This window comes from Nuphar pumila, chromosome 13 (genome assembly GCF_984573655.1).
Source record: "Nuphar pumila chromosome 13, dmNupPumi1.hap1.1, whole genome shotgun sequence".
In the NCBI taxonomy this organism is placed as follows: domain Eukaryota; kingdom Viridiplantae; phylum Streptophyta; class Magnoliopsida; order Nymphaeales; family Nymphaeaceae; genus Nuphar; species Nuphar pumila.
Genome location: NC_143261.1, coordinates 94,921,915 through 94,945,840, shown reverse-complemented (window position 1 = coordinate 94,945,840; position 23,926 = coordinate 94,921,915). Strand labels below are relative to the sequence as shown.

At 39.7% G+C, this 23,926-nt stretch overlaps 1 pseudogene; it reads right to left on the bottom strand.

Moving 5' to 3' along the window:
- Nucleotides 1–17,053: 17,053 nt before the first annotated feature.
- On the bottom strand, nucleotides 17,054–17,761 carry LOC149819284 (mitochondrial import receptor subunit TOM9-2 pseudogene; annotated as a pseudogene).
- Between the last annotated feature and the right edge of the window lie 6,165 nt (nucleotides 17,762–23,926).

The following is a 23,926-nucleotide window of genomic DNA, read 5'->3' as shown; positions in this document are numbered from 1 at the left end:
TCCTTTTCACCTATCTTTATGTCAAGATCCAACATTCAAAATATATATTTAGTTAAAATTTCCACATATTCAATCATGTGCGACAATTTAACGACCATTGTATGTGATAACTTGGAACTTGCCATTCAAGACCTATGTAATTCATTTTTAATATTGGTACCCTTTTATATTCTGTATATATATATATAGTACAAGTCATAGCAATAGCAGGGTAGTACGTTAGGGTCAGACTGACCCTTACCTGTTGTGTCTTATAGGGTGATGCATGCTATGGTTCACCACATAGTCAATATGCTAGTGGAAACTATAGCGTCAAACATATAGTGATACACCGACTCACCACGAGGAGGTTGCAGTTATAAACCAGAACTGAATAGTATGAGACCAGACAGAGCCTGACCAACAACATCCCCACCGGGTGATGTGCGTTATCTGGTCATGAACAAAAATATACGTTAAGTAGGTTGGGGTCTTCAAACCCCTACTGGTCACCACATGACGATACACATTTTGTTTCATACCCGCAACATATACATTAACACTAAATTTTATTATTTTTATAAGAAGACGTAACGCAAGGCACAATTCATACTAAATCCTACAAAGTATATGCAACATGGGCATGAATATGCATTCCAGAAAATCATTGTCTGCTTGGGCCGTTTACTTAAGTAGGGAAGTCAGAGATTTTATTGTTGTAGATCACTTCATGACTTAAGCCTATGAAGTCTATATTTTTCCTACGCAGAGATGCAATAAGAGACAAGTATATAAAAAAAGTCTATAATTTAGTTACGCAACACATGACATAGATTAAGTATGCATAGCCTATAGTTGGTAATGCAATAAGTAAAGCATGTATGGTGCAAAAATACAATTTGCATTCATTAAAGCATCTCTAATCCTAAACTTTCACATTCATGTCTCTATAGACCAGTACATGAAACTATAAACACACATTCATATGTAAATTAAAAATCACATTTGATAACTACCTTTACATGAATATGCAGATTCATGATCAAGTTACATGCATATATAAATTTATAATCCAACAACACAAGCATATGCAGATTCACAATCGATTTTCATGAATATACAAAAATTAGATTCTAATGGGTACATGTAAAAAGCGATACATCTTCAGATGTAGATAAATGTGCATATGTGCTTTTAGATTTAAAATGATAAGCAGATCCATGATTATTCTAGGGTTTTCACATCTTTATATGAATAGGCAAACCCACATATATTTTCGGATCCTCACATCCATATAGGTAATTTAGTATAGCAGTGTCTGCAACCTCATATTCAGGTTTGTATGAATATATAGATCCATGGTTATCGTTGGATCTGCTTATTCATGTCAGCACATTTATACCTTCATTTACCATCCACCCGTATATAAAAAAAAACTACATGAATCTATTTAATCACGTAGATTCAAAGTCATGTTTCATAAATACTTTACCTGAATATGCAGATCCATGATTTTCCATGGATATGCACATTCATATCCCTATATGGTCAATCTTTTTATTCTAACTATGCATTATGAATATGCTGTTTCACAACACGGCTAGACTCGCATATTTACACACTGTTTCAGTCACGTGGATAGGCTTAAAAAAAATTCTATGCATGGATCAGTAGATCAATGTACACCCAAACAAAATACTAGAGGAGACCTACGTTAGCCATGGCTCAGTCTCATGGCTAAATGTATGTATCATCATACAAATATTCAAATGGCTTAGCACCTATACGTGCCCCATGGCACTATGCACACACACATAGATATCAACCCCTTACCTCTTCGACGATTCGAATCACCGAGCACTCCCGTGTGGCATGGCCAGTTCTAAGCCTGAAATTCCTCCTCCTGCAACTCCCTTGTTCAACAGTCCACTAAGTCTAATGGCTTGGCAGGACAAAGGCAGCAGGAAAGAAAAGTGTCAAGGGGAAAATCGTGGAAAAAGAGAGGGAAGAGAGAGAGAGAGAGCCAATAAGAAAATCGTTGGTTTTATTTTCTTTTTTTGGCAACCACCGAGATCCCCCTTTACTTATTCCCTTTTGGTTAAATGCCAAGCTTTCTGGATTCTTGAAACTGTCCCTCAAGGATATTGTTGGTAACCATCATTCAAAATTATCATTTTTGATAGAGTTATCCAAAATGATAATCTATGTTTTGCCCCTCTATTCATTCACACACCCTACCCTTCCTTATTTAAGTTTTTCATTAAAAAAACATACCTTTTTTCTCTCACTATGCACCTAAGGTAACCCCTTTAATCTTCTCAAGACAAATCATGAATTTTGGAAGAAGCCTACTTTCTTAAATTGAATTTGGCCTTATACTCTCTCTTTAACTTTCAAGTTAACCTTTATAGGAAAAACATGTTTTATACATGTTTTAAAATTCAAGATATAAATTTCAAAACCTTAGTTAAGTTTCCTATTTTGAGATTTTTGGCTGATCCATGTCTTGCATAAATAAAACATGCAAACTTTTAATTCCATATTTTTTTTGTAAAAGGAATCATAGCATAAACAAGTAAAAACTCATGTGCATGGAAGGATTTGAATCAGAGTCACTCCCCAAAGAAACATCAAAACTATCCACTACACTACTTTATTTCGTTGTAATTGGAGTCTTCTTTAATTTACTTATACATGTATAAGCGTTATGCATTTTTGTCAAAAAAGAATATAATGTTTCTTCATAAAGTCGTGCACGTGGGTGTGGTGTGATTTGAACCTGCATCAACTCCCAAAGAGGCAACAAACCTCTCCACAACACCATATCTCATTTCGTTGAAAGTTTGTTTATATTAATTTATTTATACACATTACAGATTTTTTAATGGATCTGAGATTCAGGTTGAATTTTCAAAACTCTCCATTTGGATTTTGGTCCTTGATTGAGGTTATATGATATTTGGATTCATTAGGATCCAATTGAATTCTAATTGGGTTTTGGATTTCTTGAGGATCCAAATCCACTTGCTATGTCCAAATCCTCATATTGGATCTAATACGACCTCATTCATATTTAAAACCCATTTGGATCCAATTCATTTGCAATATCGCATTATCCTATCCATTCTGAAGGAAAATTTTCTATTATTTATTTTTAAAACTTTTGAAATTGTTTGGATTTTACACTTTCATTAATGAAATTTGACTATAACAACAGTTTCCAAACCAATATTGGTATGACTCTTTATGAAGCTTTATACAGGACATGTTGTAGAATGCCTCTATGCTGAGACCAGGTAGGTGAAAGAAAAACCTTAGGGCATGAATTGGTTCAATAAATGGAGGAGCAGATCAGATTCATATGTGAAAGACTCCTGGAAGCTCAAAGTCATCATAAAAGTTTTGCAGATAAGAGGCAACGTGAGTTTAAATTTGAGTAAGGTGATCACGTTTTCATGAAGATATCACTCTTTAAAGGGGTAATGAGGTTAAAAAAGATGGGCAAATTAAGTCCAAGATATATTGGATCTTTCAAAAATTTGAAAAGAATGGGGTCTATATCCTATCGGTTGGCATTACCCCCATCGCTCTTCAAGATGCATAATGTGTTTCATATATCTATGTTAAGGAAGTACGTGCCAGATCCTTTACATATATTAGACATGGTAGAATCGATGTTCAATAAACAAAAAGACTTAAGTATTCAGAAAGAACCAATCAAGATATTAGAATTCAAAAAGCATAAACTAAGGAACAGGGTTATTCCGATGGTCCTGATGAGATGAAAGCATCACAGTCAGAATGAAGCAGACATTTACATATAGTTATTTTTGAGTAATATTTGGGATAAATCTTATTTTAAAGGGGGTAAAATTGTAACGCCTCCCAGGTGGGTTACGTCGCCCACCTGGGGCAGTTACGGGAAGAGGGGAAAGCGCTACCCCTCTTCCTCTCCCATAAAAATAGAAAGTGGGAGAGGGAAGGGGGGAACACCTCTCCCATTATGGAATAAGAGAGGTAACGGATGCCCCTCACCCATGGCTATAAAAGCCATGGGTGCTCCCTCTCTCCCCATTCAATTCAGCAGCACTGAGAGAGAGACTCAGAGAGAATAGGAAAAGAATAGGTGTTGTCAACACCAACCACATGTAAGTCTCACTCCCTCTCTCTCGTTTTCTTTTTATAGCAGAGGACGCTGACAATCATGAGGTTGCCGACGAGTTGCAGAGATGCAGTGATAGGGAAAACCCTGTCCCTGCCTCTTATATAGGGGTATAGCAGAGGGGTTTCCCTCTGCTATTGCTATCACTATCACCATCGAATAATGACATAACAAAAAAAATGTCATGGGGGGGGGGGGGGGACAGACCACTTGCCGCGAGGAGGCAGTAGGTCCAACCACTACCCTCTCCATTGACAGTTACCGACCAAAGAAAAAAAAAACTTAGACCTCATGAATGAAAGACTTCGTTTGCATAAAAGGCAGACCGAGCTGGGTAAGGTGAGGACCAGGGTGACTCAGTTTGGGCATGCGCAAACCGAGCCAAGTAACAAGAAAAAAAGAGGACACATGCAGCAGACCTACTCAGTCTGGACAAACCGAGTCAGGTCTGTGTATTAATGAGAGATCGACTCAGTTTAAACAGACCGAGTCATATTTGATGTATGTTGGTAGAACCAACTCGGTCTGAACATACCGAGTCATGTTGGATTTTCTTTTATCAGACCGAGTTGGGTCTATTTTCTTGATAGACCAGCTTGGTTTGGACAGACTGATCCCAATTTATGTTCTGAGCAGATCGAGTCAGGTCTATTTCTGCGAACCGACTTGATCCAGACCAAGTTGGTCTCGATTTGGGTCAAGATCAAACTCGATCTAGATTAAGACAACCAAACTCTTTATATATATATATATATATATATATGTGTGTGTGTGTGTGTGTGTGTATGTGTGTGTGTGTGTGTGTGTGTGTGTGTGTATGTGTGTGTGTGTGTGTGTGTGTGTGTGTGTGTGCATGTGCGTAAGTGGAATTAGATGGGTGCATTGGAAAATCGAGAGAGTGAAGACCTCGATTTTTTAATATGAACTGGATCTAGGTTTGGATCCAAACACAAATCAGATAGCGGGTACCCAAAGTGGATCCAAAACTAAGTGAATTTAGTTGGTTTAATCTAAATCCAAGACTTTCCAACATGGACGTGATACTTGTGCCAAACCTTCACAAAAAGGTTTGTATTAGGCATACCAGATCCAAGATCCAGTCAGAGTTGCAGTTGAAAAACCTAAGTGATTCATTTTGAAATTTGAGTGGATTTGGATCCAAAATTTAATACAAATTAGACATGGTGGAAACATATGCTGTAAAGACAACATAGATCGAAAAACGTTGTATGAAGCTGAGGGTGGTTAAAAAGTAAAAAGACCATTTTGCTCTCAACATGCCTGATTAGTAAACAAGGCATAATTTGGTATCTCAAAATCGTATTCAAGTGATTTTTGGATCCTTGGATTTTTCTTTTCAAGTAGGATGCATTAGCAAAGGATGTGATGACAAACTATGAAAGAATATAGTCAGAGTTTGGCATTAAAGCCTAGGGGTATTTTGATAATTTTGATAAAGACGAGACTGTAAATGATAATACCAAATATTCATTGATTTTATATCAAAACTTGCTAGAGGCTAAGGATATTCCTTAGAATTGGAATTTAAGCATTCTAGTTAAGTGAACATTTGTAAATTCCTCCTTAGTTGAATAAAATACATGCTAGTTGATTCAAGCATATTTCAATGTAATTCCATGTGTTTTAAGTATGCTAATTTTATTTATCTTGAATAGAACAATGTTTAGCATGCTTAGGGTTTCATAAATTGTGATGTTCAGTATGATACTTAAATATGATGATACATATTGCATGTCGCTTGATTCATGACATGATTTAATTATGAATGTATATTGTGTGGAGGACATCATGACATTACTTCATATAAAAGTTTGATGTATGATTTTGAGAATTGAGTGTAGGGTTCCATAGTCTCGGGGTAGGAACTATCTTGAGAATGTCACACTTATGCCTTAGGATGGACATTGTAAGTGTCATGATTTAATAAGTCTGTGGTAGGTTGCTATCCTTAAAGTTCTGACATGTGAACACATGTTAAAAAAAGTAGTTAGTGGACATACATTGATGATTATATAATGCAATAACTTTAAAATTTGAACATTGAAAGAATAATGTGTATATGATAACTACATAGAGTATAACAAGGAACTCTACTAGGAGGCATGGTCTAGGGCATTGTTGAGGTGTGTACCTCGTGTGTACCTTAAAAATATCTTAGACGTTCCTAGGTGACCTTTAGGGGTTAAAACATTGCCCACTAGACAAATGTAGGATGCAACATGAACCATAAAACCTTGAGAGCAGATATAGCTTCTTGAAACACCTTGGGGACAGGTATAGCTCCATGAGTACTTCGAGGGCAGGTATTGATACGACCCGCAACCGAAGACCCATGTGACGGACCACCCTCACCCTGCGGTTCACTCTTGGTGCCCTTGGTGAAAATTCTAGGTGTGGCAAGGGGGACCATGCCCAGCCTATGGTACGACCACTACCCTGTGGCAGGCATGCCGCAGGGGCAGTTTAAGAAACTGGTGCATGATAGGGCACGAGTGTACGACCCTACCAGACAGGCAATGGGCCTTTTTGTCAGGGAGCCGTTAGGGCTGCACTGGCTCTATTTTGCACCCAACTGGGGACCACCTTTTGTAAGGGCTATAAAGCCCCCTCACTTGTAATGTTTTGGATATGGAATGAAAGAAAATGTTCCCTCTCTCCTTCTGTGAGTTTTCTCATTTTCCTCCCTCTTCTCCCCTTCTTTGCTCGTCTCTCCTCTTTCCCTCTCTGAACTTCCTTTCCCTGCCAGACCTACCAGTCTCTTTCCCTTCTCTGGCCTCCTTTCTTGGATCGACACCCCTTTACAACACCTCTGTTGTAAGGGTCATGGCTTGGGCATGGTTCTCCCAGCCATCCGCATCACGTGCAGCACAACATACTTGTCGTAAGGGGCTTGGCTTGGGCGTGGTTCTCCCAGCCCCCCGGGTTGTCACCGTGCATCTCACGAACAAGATGATACACACCTATCATCCCTTCCGTAATCCCCCACAACCACCATAGCAAGCAGATTGAGTTTTTAGACTTGAGAATTTATGACTTTATCAGGTATAACTATCTTGACTCTTTGGCTAGCTACCGATTGAGCTCTTTGTAGGTCCTAGCTTGCAATTGGTAAGCAACTGCAGTACTTGTGTCCATAGTCTCGACCAGTTTGAACTATATTGTTGTGATTGATTTATATGTCTGGCCAACACCGTAGACTCTGAGTTGTCTACATGGGTTACTACTCTCGAAGAAGCTATTTCTAGAATAGCCAATTAAGAGTATGAGTATGATGATAGAGATACAGAAAAAATAAAGCAAAATTCATAAAAAATATGTGTGCATAATTAACAAACTAAACTAAGACCAGGAGCTTAGAGCTCACTGCAATTGTAACGGTCGTGTCTATATATAAATAAAATCTTATTGGGTTGTAGACTCACATTCTCTTGGTTGCAACTGTAAGCTCATGAATGATTGCCAACAGAAAAAAACTAGTAGTGGACTTTCGACTCAGCTGCCACCAGACATCACAACATCAAAAGTATTTTTTTATTTTTATATTTCTGCTTATTCTGTTTATGTAATTAGATAATTGTATTTGGATGGTGATGTTATTTGTAAATGGCTGTATAGACCTTTAAAATATATATATATATATATATATATATATATATATATATATATATATATTTTGGCATTATTTTGAGGTTATTATGGTAATTTTTCCCTGAGAACTAATGTTCATGAATTCGAGCTCGAGAGGCCTCGATTTGGGTCATTACAATTGCAGAGTAGGTGTGTTGCTTAGGGAGGGTAGGGTGGTAGAGAAAGGAGAGAAAGAGGCGTGGGACAAAGGTTTCTACGCTCGAGGAGGTAATGTCTGGAATAGCCGATTAGAGTAGAGTATAAGTATAATGATAAAGATATAAAAAAAAGGATAAAATTCATAAACATGTGTGCATTATTAACAATCTAAACTAAGAATAGGAACTTAGAGCTCACTACAGTTGTAACGATCGTGTCTATTTTTAAATAGAATCTTACTGGGTGATAGACTCACTCCCTCTCTTGGTTGCAACTGTAGGTTCAGGATCTGTTGCCAACAAAAGGAACTAGTAGTAGACTTTTGACTCACCTGCCACCAGACATCGCAACATCTGAAGTATTATTCATTTTTACATTTCTGCTTATTCTGTCTATACAATTGAACATTTGTATTTGGATGGTGATGTTAGTTATAAATGGTTGTATGGACCTTAAAATAAGTTTTTTTTGGCATGGTTTTAAGGTTATTGTGGTAATTTTTTCTAGCATGGTCTATGAATTTGGGCTCGAGAAGCCTCAGTTTAGGTCGTTACAATTGCAGAGTAGTTGTGTTTCTTAGGGAGGGTAGGGTGATGGAGCAAGGAGAGAAAGAGGCACAAGACAAGGAGGGGAAGCTTGGCATGGGCGTACCAGGTGATGGGAGTGGTCCGAGGGACAACATTCGGGTTGGGTATTTCGTTGAACTCTTTGTTGACACAAGAAAGGGTGGCAGATGACTTGGAATAAAAGGAGATGATGTTGTTCCAAGTCGTGCCACAGACAAATGAGGTGTGCACTCAGAGAACATTGTTGTTGGGGTGGTTCAAATTTTACAGAATATGAAATGGACTAGTTTAAGTTGGCAGTTTGATATTAGTGGATTAGGAAGTTGGTTCATGCAAAAATTTGGGCGAATGTTATAATTCCTTATAACAAGCTTTCATTTTCAGTTATCAATGCCTGTATACTAAAGATAGAGAAACTGCAGATAACCACGCAGATGATTATCGTGTTGGCCACTATCAAATGAAGATCACACCCTCCTGCAAATCAGGATCAGTTACTAAAAACAAGCAGATCCTAGATGACAATAAATCAAATGTTGTTACTAAAAATAAAATGCCTAACCAAAATAGTGTCACAGATAAGGATGGCAAAGATCTATAAAGTTGCAGGATGTAAGATGTAACATATAGGAAAATAATACAATAAAAGAGATCATTTAGTGGGCGTAGGCGCAATAGCCAAACCACTTTAAAATTCTGTGTGCCTTTCTTTTTCATTGCTTTCTTTTCCATGGTATCAGAGCACCAGGCTGCCTGATTGTTCACAATCCGATGGCGTCGCAAAGTGCATCCTCATCAGCGTTGATCGACTCTCAGCAAACAGGTGCCCTCTTCCCTAGTCTCTTTGCTCCCAACAACCTGCAATATTTTTTGTTGGTAAAATTGTCTACCAATAATTACCTGCTATGGGAATCATAGTTTGTTTCACTACTTGAAGGATATAACATGATGGGTCTTATAGATGGCTCACTGCCTTACCCATCTAAATATCTTCCTGCTGAAATAGGAAAAGAGGCTGCAAGAACTCTAACCTATATTGAATGGCACTGGGCTGAACCAACTTCTCCTTAGTTGGATCTTGTCATCTTTAACAAAAACTGTCCATAGCCAAGTCATAGGACTCGACACCTCTTATGAAACCTGAACTGCTATCAAACGTATATATGCATCTCATTCTTGAGCAAGAATTCAACAGTTAAAACCACAACTCCAAAACTTAAAGAAAGGAGGTGATTCAATCATGTTGTTTTTTCACAAAGCCAAGGGCTTAGCACATCAACTAGCCATGGTCAATAAACCAGTAGATGAGGATGACTTAATAATGAATATTCTGGCTGGTCTTTCCTCTGATGAATATGGTGCTCTTAGAGTTTCGCTGCGCACTCACATTGATCCCATTAGGCTTGAAGATCTATATGCTATGCTCCTTATCCATGAAGCCGAATTAGGTAGAATTGATCATGTTGAGGATCCGCCCATGGAAAATTTAGTTCACCATCAAAGTTTTAAAAATCAAAACTTTAAGAGCCAAAATTTCTAGCAGAAAGGCAAACCCAATAACTGATCAAATGACAGATCAGTCACTTGTCACGTCTGTGGTAACAAAGGCCATATTGCTGCACAATGCCGCACCATTTGTCAAGCCTGCAAGAAATCCGGACATGGCGCTTTGCAATGTAATCTGTACAAGCTTCAGAAAGAGCCTACTTCTCCCGAAGCCTATCATATGGAATCTGGACCATATATCGATGATGCAAATTGGTATGCCGACACTGGGGCTATGCACCATGTTACCGCTGATCTGAACAACCTGTCCCTGCACATAAATTATCAAGGGACCGACCAACTTTACATAGGAAATGGTATGGGTCTTAAAATCAAGAATACTGATTACACTACTCTCAATGGTGCTGGTTCCAATTTTCTTATCAAAGATATATTACATATCCTTGATATTTCCAAAAATTTGTTATCGGTTCATAAATTCACTCACGACAATCACGTGTTCTTTGAATTTCATGCAAATCAATGTTTGGTTAAGAACGCTACAACAGGGAAGATGATCCTCGAAGGACCAATTAGCCATGAACTGTATTGACTCAATTTGCGAAAGATCGATGGAGCCTCTTGTAGCGACAAGAAACTGATAAATTTAGGACACCCTGACTTTAAGACTGTTCTATGAGTTTTAAATAAGCATGATTTGCCTGTTATCAATAAGACCTTTAATAAAGTATGTGTTGCATGTCAATATAGAAAGAGTCATGCCCTTCCATTTCCACCATCCTAGCATAAAGTTAGAGCACCACTTGATTTATTTTTTACAGATGTATGGGGACCAACGACTACTCCCTCTATGCATGGATACAGATATTATGTCACTTTTGTGGATGCTTTCTCTCATTTTTGAATGGCTTTACGTTCTAAAAAATAAGTCAGATGTCCTTCTTGTGTTTAAAATTTTTCAATTGTACGTTGAGAGACAGTTTGACAGGAAAATTAAAGCCGTGCAAAGCGACTGGGGAGGAGAATACTGCACTCTTTCTGCCCATTTGCAGTCACATGGTATCAACCATCGGATTAGTTGTCCTCATGCGCATCAACAATATGGTTGTATTGAGAGCAAACACAGACATATTGTGGAAACTGGCCTTGCTCTTCTTTCTCAATCAAGCTTTCCATACAAGTATTGAGATTTTGCTTTCAGAACAACTATATGCCTCATAAATTGGATGCCCACTAAAGTTCTCAATATGAAGGCTCCATATTACATGCTTTTTAAACATGAGTCTGACTACAAATTCCTAAAGATCTTTGAATGTGCATGTTATCCGTGTTTACGTGCTTTGAATAGGCATAAACTTGAGTTTTGAAGTAAACAATGCACTTTTCTTGGGTACAATAGCTAGCATAAAGGATATCTGTGTCTTGATTCTACAACCAACAAATTGATTATAAGTCGATACGTCATTTTTGATGAAACCATCTATCCATTTAAGGTCCAAAACCAGCTGCCGTCTATATCTACCCCTTGTTTTTCTTTACCTATAGCCATTCCCTCCCCACTTCAAACATCACCCTCTCCAGCATACCCGATTCCACCATCTATGAATCCTCCTTTAACCTCTCCCACACCTTCCTCTAGCTCTCCTTCTAGACCGACACCTCTGCTCAATGCCTCCGCAAATGATACCCGTACCCATCATATGATCACCCGATCCCAAACTGGATCTTTCTGACCCAAAACCTATCTTTGCTCCAAATATGCCTTGCTTGAACTTTACCTAACCCAAGCTTACCCTGAATCCGAACCCACCACTTTCTGACAAGCTCAAGTTTTACCTCAATGGACTGCAACTATGCAAGATGAATTCTTGGCTCTTCTAAAAAATACTACATGGAGCCTGGTTCCTCCTTCACCATCGACTAATATTGTTGGCTCTAGATGGGTTTTTCATATTAAAAGACGGGCCGATAGAACAGTTGAACGCTACAAAGCTCGCCTCATTGCAAAGGGTTACACTCAGAAGGCTGACATCGACTACTTTGAGACATTTAACCCCATTGTTAAACCTACGACTATTCGGGTTGTTCTCACCACAACTATCTCTCAGGGTTGGCCCATTTGCCAACTTGATGTTCACAATGCCTTCTTACACATGCTTCTCATCGAGGGCGTCTGTATGGCTCAACCACCTGGGTTTACAAATACGCAGTTCCCTACTCATGTTTGCAAGCTTCACAAAGCCATCTATGGGCTCAAACAGTCTCCTCGAGCATGGTTTCAACGACTTAGTCTATTTTTGACATCCCTGGGTTTCTCTGGTTCCAAAGTGGATACCTCTCTCTTCTTATGTTACAAGGAGAACATCACTATTTATCTGCTCATTTACGTCCGACAACCATCATAACACCATTGAGACCATCATCTAACAATTGAATACATAATTCACTATTAAAGATCTTGGACCCTTACATTATTTTTTGGGCATTGAGGCGACCTTCCAAACCATCAGTCTTTTTCTCCATCAGCTGCAATATATGCTTGCGCTTCTTCGCAAATTCAACATGCTCAATGCAAAGCCCTTTCCTACCCCCATGGCTACTTTTGTCCGGCTGTCTCTACATGATGGGGACCCCCTTTCTGATCCAACTCCATATCGACAACTCATCGACGTTCTCCAATACCTCACTCTTACTCGACCGGATTTGGCCTTCACACTACTACTCATATGACTGCTACCAAGCGTATTCTACGCTATGTCAAAGGAACTTTATCTCATGGCTTGCTTCTATGCCCCACTCTCCTTTTTCAGCTTGATGCTTACACTGACGCCGATTGGGCTGAGAATATTGATGATCGCAAATCCACTGGCAGCTATGCTATCTACTTGGGCAAATCTCTCATCTCCTGGTCTGCTTGAAAACAACCAACGGTGGCTCGTTCCAATACGAAAGCCGAGTATCGTGCTCTGGCCTCTTGTGCCACCGAAGTTCTATGGCTCACCTATCTTCTTCGTGAGCTCAGGTTATCCCAACCTCACCCTCCTCGTCTTTGGTGTGATAATATCAGTGCAACTTATCTATCAGTGAATCTCGTGTTTCACAATCGAATCAAACACATCGAAATCGATGTTCATTTTGTGCGGGATCACACTGCTCAGAAACACCTTGAAGTTCGGTATGTTTCCAGTCATGATCAGTTGGCAGACATTCTCACCAAGCTTCTTGTCGGCACTGCCTTTGAACTTCTTTGGACCAAGTTGAACATCCTTCCTCGATCGCTCAACTTGCGGGGGAATGTTAAAGATAGAGAATCTGCAGATGACCACACAAGTGATTATCGTGCTGGCCACTATCAAATGAAGATCACACCCTCCTGCAAATCAGGATCAGTTACTAAAAGCAAACATATCCTAGATGACAATAAACCAAATGTTGTTACTAAAGATAAAATGACTCACCAAATTAGTGCCACATATAAGGATGACAAAGATCTATAAAGTTGCAGGATGTAACATATAGGAAAATAATACAATAAAAGAGATCGTTTAGTGGAGGTAGGCTCAGCAGCCGAACCACTTTGAAATTCTGTGTGCCTTTCTTTCTCATTGCTTTCTTTTCCACTGTACAAGATTGTGTAGTTATCAATGTCTTTGTGCAGATGTGCTTATGGTTGGATTGATAGTTGATGTTTAATCAGAGGTTGAAAACTTTTCATCCGTGCTGATACAACATTGGGATTTCCATGGCCTATGAATATTCGGTGATAATGTCATCAGAAGAGAAGAAATTCACATCTCATCCATACTTGTTAGATACGTTTTAATTCAAATCATGACCAGCCTCTGTAAAATGTATTCTTTTCTAATGAACATGGTGCTCCCCTTGTGACAGAAAAATGAGATCAATAGATCATTAATCATTATTGATGCTTCTTGATCAAAACATGGCATAAACCCTTGAGTCTAAGTAGGTGGAAGCTTTTGCCAATTGACCTGTTATTTTAGGCAGGTGTCCTATTTATAACCGTGCTTTTTCTGTCCATCTTACATAAAGAAGCAACCAGATTATGATATACGGGATGCAAAGCAGAAGAGTTTAAGAGTAGATTTTTTTTTTTTTAAAAAGGCAAGCTGGGGTTAGGCAGACCCCTATCAGTTATACAACTATACCATTGGGTTTTTGAACAGTGGCCAAGCCACATGGGGGTCAGGGTGAGCACGTGCCCACCCTGACCTGTAAAACCCCCCTTGGGGATATCGAGTTAGGGTGGGTAGTGCCCACCCTGGCCCGGAACTCTAAAGAGAAGCCCGGGTCAAGGTGGGCAACCAGGCTTGACCACCCACTACCCACCCACTCTCTCTCCCAACCCTTAGACTCTTCAGCTGTTCGGCAAGTATCTCTTCCTGTTAGGCAGCTTCCTCCAACTTATTGCAAGGTAGCAGCCTCTTTCTCTTAAGTCCTAAGTGTGTCGTATGAGTGTCACGCTGCACAGGGCGGTGGACACTCCATCTTCTTCCTCTTCTTATGCTTTTATTAGGTTTAGGACTTAAGAGTTGTTTTGTTTTTTAATTAGGAAATTAGGTTTCTGATTTTGTGTTTGCAAATGGGACGAAAGTTTTTGTGATTTTATTTTCAATCAACATTAAATATGATTGATGATTTCACATGCTTGATTTTAGTTAGAAATTTAGAATTTTAGGGTTTGGTTTTTTCAATTAGCATATAAATGTGAATGATGTTTATTTAAGATTTAGGTTTTCTAATTTAGTTTATATTTTTTAAATAGCATGAACCATAAATATTTCATTAGGTTTTAAGGTTTTTTGTGTTTTTTAATTAGCATTTAAGTATTTATGTATTTTTTTTATTCAAAATTAAACTTGCTTCTACTTCATTTCAGTCATAAACTTAAAATTTTAAGGGTTTTATTTTTTTTAATTATTATATATATGATTGGTGTTTTTATGATTTAAGAGTTAATTTTTTTATAGCATGCTAAGTTTTAATTTTTTTGTTTTTTAATTTTTTTTTCTTTTCAACGTGCATTTGTGCCCTCAAATTCCCAACATTATCGCTAGTTTTGAACATGCAACGCCACAACACAATGTGCCTTGCACTAACTGCTCCTACCAGGCAAGCAGAGTGCATAAGATTAGCTACTACCATGTTTTTTCTCAAGTGTATGTTTGTATCCATGCATTGGCTATTTGATTAAGGGTTCAGTTCTCATGATCATACATAATTATCCTTGCCTAGTTTAGGATCTGCTTAAAAAGAAAAGGGTGCAAAAATACTAAAATCATTAGGATCTTTGAAAGAGCATTCTATAAAAGATTGAATCATCACTCCAGTAACTTGACCTCTAAGGTAAATTTTCTAAGCAGAGCCGTACCTGTGTTTTATGGGGCATGAGGCGGAGGAAAAAAAATGAGCCCCCTATTAATAGTAGGAGTTCGGGGGCAGTGCCTTTGATTTTTTTTTAAAGAATCAAAATAACAATAAAATGGGACCCTAAAATCTTTATGGGGGGCTCGGGCCTTAAAAATGGGCCCCTAAAATTTTTTTGAGCCCAGGGGCCCTGAGACCTAAGCCTCATTGGCCCCTTTACAGGTCCTGTTATGTTTCTAAGGACATGTTTGAAAGCAAGAAAAACTCTCATAGGAAAATAAAATTTTGCCTATGAGAAGATTTAATATGATAACTTTTTTTGAATGAAAAATTTCCACTTATTTGGGTTTCAGGAGATAAATAAAATGAAAAATCTTAAAAAAATTGAGGGAGATGAAGATGGTGGTGGTGAGATGGATAGCAGTGATGAAAAAACATCATGGGGTGGTGGTGGTGAAGGTTGTTCTGAATGTTTTTTCAGGAGGTGAGTGATGATGGGCGGTAGTGGTGGTGGTGAGATAGACAATGAAAAATCATCCTAAAGATGACGATTATTCAAGAGGTGGGTGATTGTGGTGGAGCTTCTCCAACACTGATTTTCGAGAGGTGGGTGATAGTGGTGGTGGTGAGATGGATGGTGAAAAATTATGATAGAGAGGTTTTTCGAGATGGGTAGTGGTAAAGATGGATGGTCGCGGGTGGTGATGTGGTGAGAGAGAGCCTACAAAATCTTCTTGAAAACATTTCTCTTTTCACTCCTCGATGGATGACTGTTTTCTATCAAAAAGCTGTTCTTTTTAAAAAAACTGACAGAAAAATCTTATTTGGTTTGAAAGGGTAAAAAAAACGTACAATTTTTATTATTATTTTGTATCGCTTTTCCTACCTCTCCTACTTTCAAACGTGACCTAAGACTCAAATATGTCACATTTAAGGCGCTAGTACTAGGCTCACTGGATAACCCAATGATCTCTATATCACACAGACATGGTTAGATAGAAAACAGAAATGCCATTTTTGTGAAGTTATCCATTATGAATAGCATATAAGGAGTCAGAACATGAGCCTAATAGATGTCTGTTTGTTTGTGAGGTAGCCCATGATACCGGGGGTGGGTCAGCTTGGACGAGTCCATTATAAAGGTTTAACATTTCTTCCTCAACCCAAAATATATTGGCGTGCTTCAAACTCAATAGGCGTAAAGAATTTCATTAAATTGAGTCATGTTCTTTCCAAATCCTAAACCCAAAACGATGAATGCATGTTTCATTGTTTTTAGTAAAGAAAGAAAAGGAGAAAACAGGACCTGCCAAGCTAAACCCACTTAAATAGTGGTGTTGAAAAGAGGCTGAAAAAAGCTCCCCCAGTTTCCGCTGCAGCACCACGCGCAGGTGTACAGGTGGGCCATGACAGACACAATATGGTGACAGTTTAATTTGAAATCACAAATTGGCATACATCCACAAGCAATTCATATCAATAGCCTGCCACCACCTATTCCATGAGATAAGCAACTTAATCTGTCATCATCCACAATTCCATATCATAACCTAACCCTAAAAAAAAGCAGACAAAATCTCCCAAATAAATAAAAAGAGAAGAGGAGGGAAAGTGGAAAACTTGGAAGAAACGATCCACAGCATGATTTCACTAAAGAGGCAACTTTGATGAAACGATCGATTGCATGATTTCACTAAAGAAACAACCTCGAAGAAACGATCAATCACATGTTTTCACTAAGGAAACATAAACAAAAGTCTTAACAATCGTATCCATACAATAAACCCATATATCATTTTCTCCGAAGCCCTAGCCTTTAAACCCTAAACCCCGAGAAACCCAATAACCAAAAAAGCATCTTCACCAAACTAATCACTAAATCCTATGAAAAAGGGCGGTGGTGGTGGTGTGTGTGTGTGTGTGTGGGGGGGGGGGGGGGGGGGCAGAGGGAAGCAGGAAGAAAAGCAAAATCCTAGAGAGAGAGAGAGAGAGAGAGAGAGAGAGAGAGAGAGAGAGAGAGAGAGAGAGAGATCAATTGGGGTGGAGCATGAGGGAGGAGGAAGGGGGAGGGGTGCCGAGGAGGCTGGCCTGCTGCATCTCGAGCTCGCTCATCTGTTGCTCCCGATCCATCTCGATGATGAGCGGCACGACGAGGACGAGGAAGGTGGTTCCGACGATCCAAGCGGCCTTTCCGGTGCTGCGAAGGAGCTTCCACGACGCTTCCTTCCCCCTGCGGAACGCCCGCGACCGGCCCTGTCGACTCTGCGCCATCGCTCCTTCTTCGTTCGGGCTGCTCAACCTCGACCCTCCTCCTCCCTGTCGACTCTGCGCCATCGCTCCTTCTTCTGTAACAGTTAGTTAACCTTAGGGCACCAAAAGTGTTTGATCCCAACCTGGACCCGCTTATTTGTAGTCGGCTCAGCAAGGGTGGTCCGGTTTGGTCATCTCAACCCGGATCCGGACCATAGCTAGTGGGTCCGAGTTAGATTGGGTTGGCTTGGACACATGATCAAGCGCCAACCGGGTCGGACTCATTTGAACCCGAGCCTGCATTGAAACCCTCAACACTTAACTTTATAGGGATGTCAATGAATCGTTTTTTATCCGATGCCCCCACCGAATTCAATTCAGTTTAGTTGTATTCGGTATGCCGAAACCATATTTTGATTATAAAAGGATGCGGATATGGTTTCGATTTTCTGCAATCAAACTCCAACAAACATCTGAATTTGAAGCATATGTCAATCAGTTTACATGTAAAAAAATGGATCTGATATGAGCTTTTCACCATCCTAATTGGAATTCAAATCAGTTTAGCCAATAAATATTTTTTTTATAGTCCGCAACCCCACCGGTTACACATCATACCATTGGGTTTTGAACTTGTAACGTTCCAACACATGGTGACATGCACTACCAGCTCCTACCAAACAAGCGGGTTCGGGTGGTAGTTTAGCCAATATTTGGTTAGTCAAATATGGTATGGCCGCATCCAACCCGAATCCGAACAGTTTACATCTCTACTTGACTTTCTTTAAAGACTAATAAAGCCTCTCGCTTGTAGCAAGCCTGTTTGACTTTTGGCATGAAGTGAAGCTAGAACCAAGTCAAAATGAGTGAGTCTCATGGACCTGGGATAGGGTTCAAACTCAAGCGTCTAATGGGATAGCTAGTTTGGCTACGTACAAAATTAAGGTCTTTAGATTTCAGGCCGTTGAATCTGGTCTGGGTTCAGTACTGCAGGTGAGTCTGAGATCCAAACCAGTCAACTGAGATTCACAAGACATATTGTTACATACACGATCTGAAATGGCCTTATGCCTCTTCTAAGTTCAAGAATTGAGGCTGTTGAGTTAGGAAGGAACCACTTGAGAAGGGATCCGGGCTTGAAGAATGGCCTCTTTAGAGGCGTCAACCGTGAAGGGATTGGTAGGGTTGAGGAAGACTGAGAGAGAGATTGAGTTAATGTAACACCCCGATCTGGAACCTCAAGAGTTCGAGTTCGGTTGATATTACTTCTCAGAGGGAAGAGTGCAAAGCTTACACAGAGAAAACGTGGCTAAAAAAAAACTTTTTATTTTATTTCTATAATCAACTTTTTCTTACAATGTTCATCATTCATAACAGAAAAGAACAATTACAATTTATTCTCAATGACAAGGAAAGTAAAAATATCAATGCTCTGCTGAAGAAGAGAAAAGCTGCTCACAAGTGATCGATCTAATGCCTGGAACCTACAGTTGTAATTAAACAAAAATGGGGGTGAGTACAACCTAGTAAGAAATAATCATAAGTAAATAAACAACAATTTACAACTGTAGTGGGCTCTAAGCCGCTAGTCTTATTTTAATTCTCGATACACCACACATGTTTGTATATTTTATTTTCTCCCATTTGCATTATCAAATACTCTCTTTCACACAACTATCACTAGGCTGACTATACCGGTAATAACCATCTATGGACGTAGCAACCCTGTAGAACACCTCAATTCTACATATTGGCCAAACAATGAACCATACACTCCCAATGGTCCCCGGACCACTAGGCACTGCAGTGAACCACCACGGGGACCCCACCGGTAGCTAGCCGGGAGGTCAAGCTCTCAATCTCATCATGATTCATGCTACATCCTAAACATGATGGTTATCAACCATCCATGATCCTTCAGAGTCCCAAACCAGTGTGAGTGAAATCCTAAGTCATAACTAAGTTCACACATTGAACAATATTCTTAAATTCACAGTTCACTCGTTCCCTCACGAGTGATGTCATGACTAATCACAACAATCTCATTATTAATCTCAAGATGATGTTAGGACTCACACCGCTCTCTCTTAGCACGCAATAATATATTGTCTCTATATCATTAAATCACCGGCGGCCCACTCTCCATAGTGGCTGCACTCTGGCCGCGAACCAGGTAGCCCTTGCCACAGGTCGCCACTTCTGGGATTTAAGGGGTACTGCATGCTGAACTCTAAAATATCCATTCATACCACATGAATGGACTAATTGAGACTCTAATCCAAACTTAATCTCATCACAATGCATGATATTAATGATCAATTAGACATGCAATCATAAACACATTCGCCTTCTATCATGCATGACATATTAAAACTAACATGCATATCACAATAAACACGTATTTAAATTAACTCATAATGTCAAACATGTAATTTATGCATGTCATGGTCTCACTCAAAGCTATCATGCTACTCACAAAACATCTATAACACTACGATAACAAGCAACGTGAAACAAGTTTATTCACATCATGTGCGAACAACGTACTCTCTCCGAAATCGAGCATCGTGTAGCTCTAACAATAGAATCTGGTCATTAAAGCAATATACTTGAATCAATTCACAAACCTCTTACCAAATTATCAAAATAGCCTTCTCGAATTTTATTCAAGAAACCACGGTTTCTGAATTATTAGTTTGACTGAATTTCATAGACCAATGGATTCCCCTCTTCAATACGAATCCAACGCACCAAACCTCACTCGATTCCGAGTTCGGAGTGCGAAGATATGTCCATTTTACTGAAATAGATCCCGGGTATCCAATTGGGTCATTTCGGATTTCGGTATAACTCTAGACTTTCTCGATCCAGATCCATCTGTGATCTGGATCCAACCTTATCTGTTTGGATTTAGATCCATTACTCATCTGGATCCAAAACTGTTTGACTGGATCCAGAATATTCTAACTGGATCCAGAATAGCTTGACTGGATCCAAAACAGGATCCATACCCGCTTACTGGATACAAGCCAGTCTGACTGGATCCAGGACAGTCTGACTGGATCCTGAATTTTCTGACTGGATCCAGAACAGTCTGATCTAGACCCCGTTCTGAAATGGATCCAGGACTGATCCAAACCGATCCAGAATAGTCAGTCTGGATTCAGAAAAGGTCCAGATCCAACTGGATCCAAACTGAGAACCCAGATCCAGTTAGATCGAATCGGTTCGGTCTGACTCGAGTTCATCCAACCCGGTTCAGTTCAGACCCGACTCGGTCTGGACTCTGAACCGATTCCACTGGAACTGGTTCCATCCGAACCAGTTTGGTCTGAACCGGTTCGACCCGAACCGGTTCACCCAAACCACTTATTCATTTTTTTTTTCTTGACACGAACCGGGTTCTGATCTGGGTCGGACCCAACCCGACTCGGGCTGGTCTGGGTCGGACCCAAACTGACTCAGTCTGTTCTAGGTCGGACCCGAACTAACTCAGTCTGGGTCGAACCCAGACCAAACACATTTTTTTTAAAGGCTCGGTCTGGGCGTGACCCAGACCGGTGGGCTCGGTCTGGGTCTGGGTCGCACCCAGACCGACCCGGTTCGGTCCGGTCACCTCGGACCGAGCCGGTCCTTCCCGTTAAAACCCTTATAGGGGGCGAAAAAAGGGTCATCGCCCCCTTTCCGTCCCCCTCCAGCTTACAGAGAGGGGCCGGCCACCGAAGCCGGCCCTTCTCTGTCTATATCTCCGACAGGAGGGGTCGGCCACCGACATCGGCCGACCCCCTCCTCCTCTCTCTCTCTCTTTCTCTCTCAAAATCTCTTTTTCTTTTTTTTTTCCTTTTTTTTCTGCAACTTGCCGGCAACAATGGCTGCCGGCCCCCTTTGCTTCGACGGAAAAGAAGAACGAAGAAGAAGATGAGGAGGGTGGAGCTTACCTCGCTATCGTCGTCGCCGCCGTCGCCGGTAAGTATCCCTTCTCCCTGACTCTCCCCTTCTCACTCTGTCTCTCCCTCTGCCGCTCGTTGAGATGCGGTGGAGGGAGGCTGCGTGAGGGCTTTTATAGCCCTCACCCTCCGCTGATTTTGGGGGGTGAGGTTTATCCTCACCCCCTCCCGTTACGCGGTTTCCCCTTTGGGGAAACCGCTGTTTGTTTGTTTTTTTGTTTTTTTTTTAAATTTGATGTTTATCCCCTCCGGCGACTCTGCCGGAGGGGGGTTTTACAGTTAATATGTCCCAAGTGCTCTTCCAAGTTTTAGCTATAAACCACAAGAGCGAACAAACGAAGTACATGCCAAAATACATCATTCATGATTCTTTGAAATATGGTAAGGACATTAGTGAGTCCAAAGGGCATAACTAGGAATTCATATTGTCCATCATGAGTTCTAAAGATTGTTTTAGTAATGTCTTCATTGGCCATCCTAATTTGATGGTATCTCGCCCTTAGGTCAATCTTGCTGAATTATTTTTCCCCATTCAATTTGTCCAAGAGTTCATCTATAACTGGTATGAGATGCTTATTTTGTATGGTGGCTACACTAAGGGCTTTATAATCCACACAAAATCTTCATATGCCATTTTTTTCCTCAGTACAAGAGAACAGGCTGAAACTTGGTCATATAAACTTTCTAATATTGCATTCACCAATCTCTCCATTTCTTCCTTTTGAGAATGGGCATACTTATATGGTCTCACTTTCATGGACACCAAATTTGGGTTTATGAGTTTGTTGTGATCTGAATGCTAGGAGAAGATAGGCTTTTTGGTTCAACAAAGACATCATCATAATGAGCAAGGAGTTCTTTAACTTTCATTGAAATGCATTCAATTGCTTCATTTTCTTGGCCGGTTTCCAAAGTTTAGACCAAACACATTAGAGCCTTTTGGGTGACTCTAAAGAACTTAAGGGCTTCTTCATAGCTTACATCCTCATCCTTGGAAGGTAGTAGAGCCTTCAACTTGATGACCTTGCCGCTTCTTTTAAAATGCATTTCTATTTTTGCAAAGTTTCAAGTGTCTTTGCCTAACCCCCGAAGCCAACACAATATCACATCCTTTCATGGGCAGCACATACAGATCTAGTTTGAGCTGTGACCCTTAGACATTGAGCGTAGGATTAGAACACACATGAGTACATTTTAGGTGGTTGCCATCGTCCACCATAACAACGAAGAGGGGTATTTCTTGGATTTGTACTTAAAGGTGTGTACAAGTATAACACCCTAAATATTTAACTCAAAATTTTTGAAATATATATATATTTTTAAATCACAACAGAATATTTTGTTAATCGTTCGGTTAAATAATTGGGCGAGTTAGAGGTGACTACAGAGATTTCCATGCTATATCAACATCATTCCATATTGTTTCAATAAAATAATTGTTTAACATTGAGTGTTTGGTGAACATGAGCCTATGATTTGTGAATAATTGTCTAGGTATTTTATTTGCACTAAGTCAGACATGTTGCACTCGGTTCCATCAGAGTGAGGGTTGGAACTACAATATTCTTGTGAGGTGCTGTGACACACAAGTAATATATAAACTAATATAAACAATCTTAAATAAAATTCGGTATTCTGGGTATCCTTGAAAGACGGTATATGTTATAGGATTCTTTGAGTTCTGGGTATACTTGAGAGATGGTGTATGTTACCGGACTCGTGTCCTACTTAGAGAGGGTAGATGGTACAAACTCCGTGAAACACTCTTTGTGTTTGGTTCTGAGTACACTTGAAACCATAAAATTTATTTTTGAGCTTTAGAATTTCTCTGAAGTGGTATTCAGAGTGTGAACACCTCATGTGCATTCTCTTGAGATGCAATTTGAAAGTCAATTCAATTTATCTCCTTTAACTTGCATATCTCTGACATATATAACTACATATGCCAAATTAACACACACACACACACACACACACACACACACACACACACACATATATATATATATATATATATATATATATATATATATATATATATATATATATATATATATATATATATATAATTGCGTGACTTACGCGGACCGGGCTATACAACCCTCTTTCGATCCATTCCTGCACCTGTTTCGAATGGGAATCAGGCTGTCCATCATAGTAAATTTGCTTGTTCACTTATTTGTTATTTTCCAGTTATAAACTTACTACAACAAGTCCATGATGGACTGCAGCCCAATTAAGTATACCAGTCGATTACTCATTTACAACAGTGAGTATCGGCAGTGGCAATGGCAACCATCCGTTAGCAATATATGTTTTTT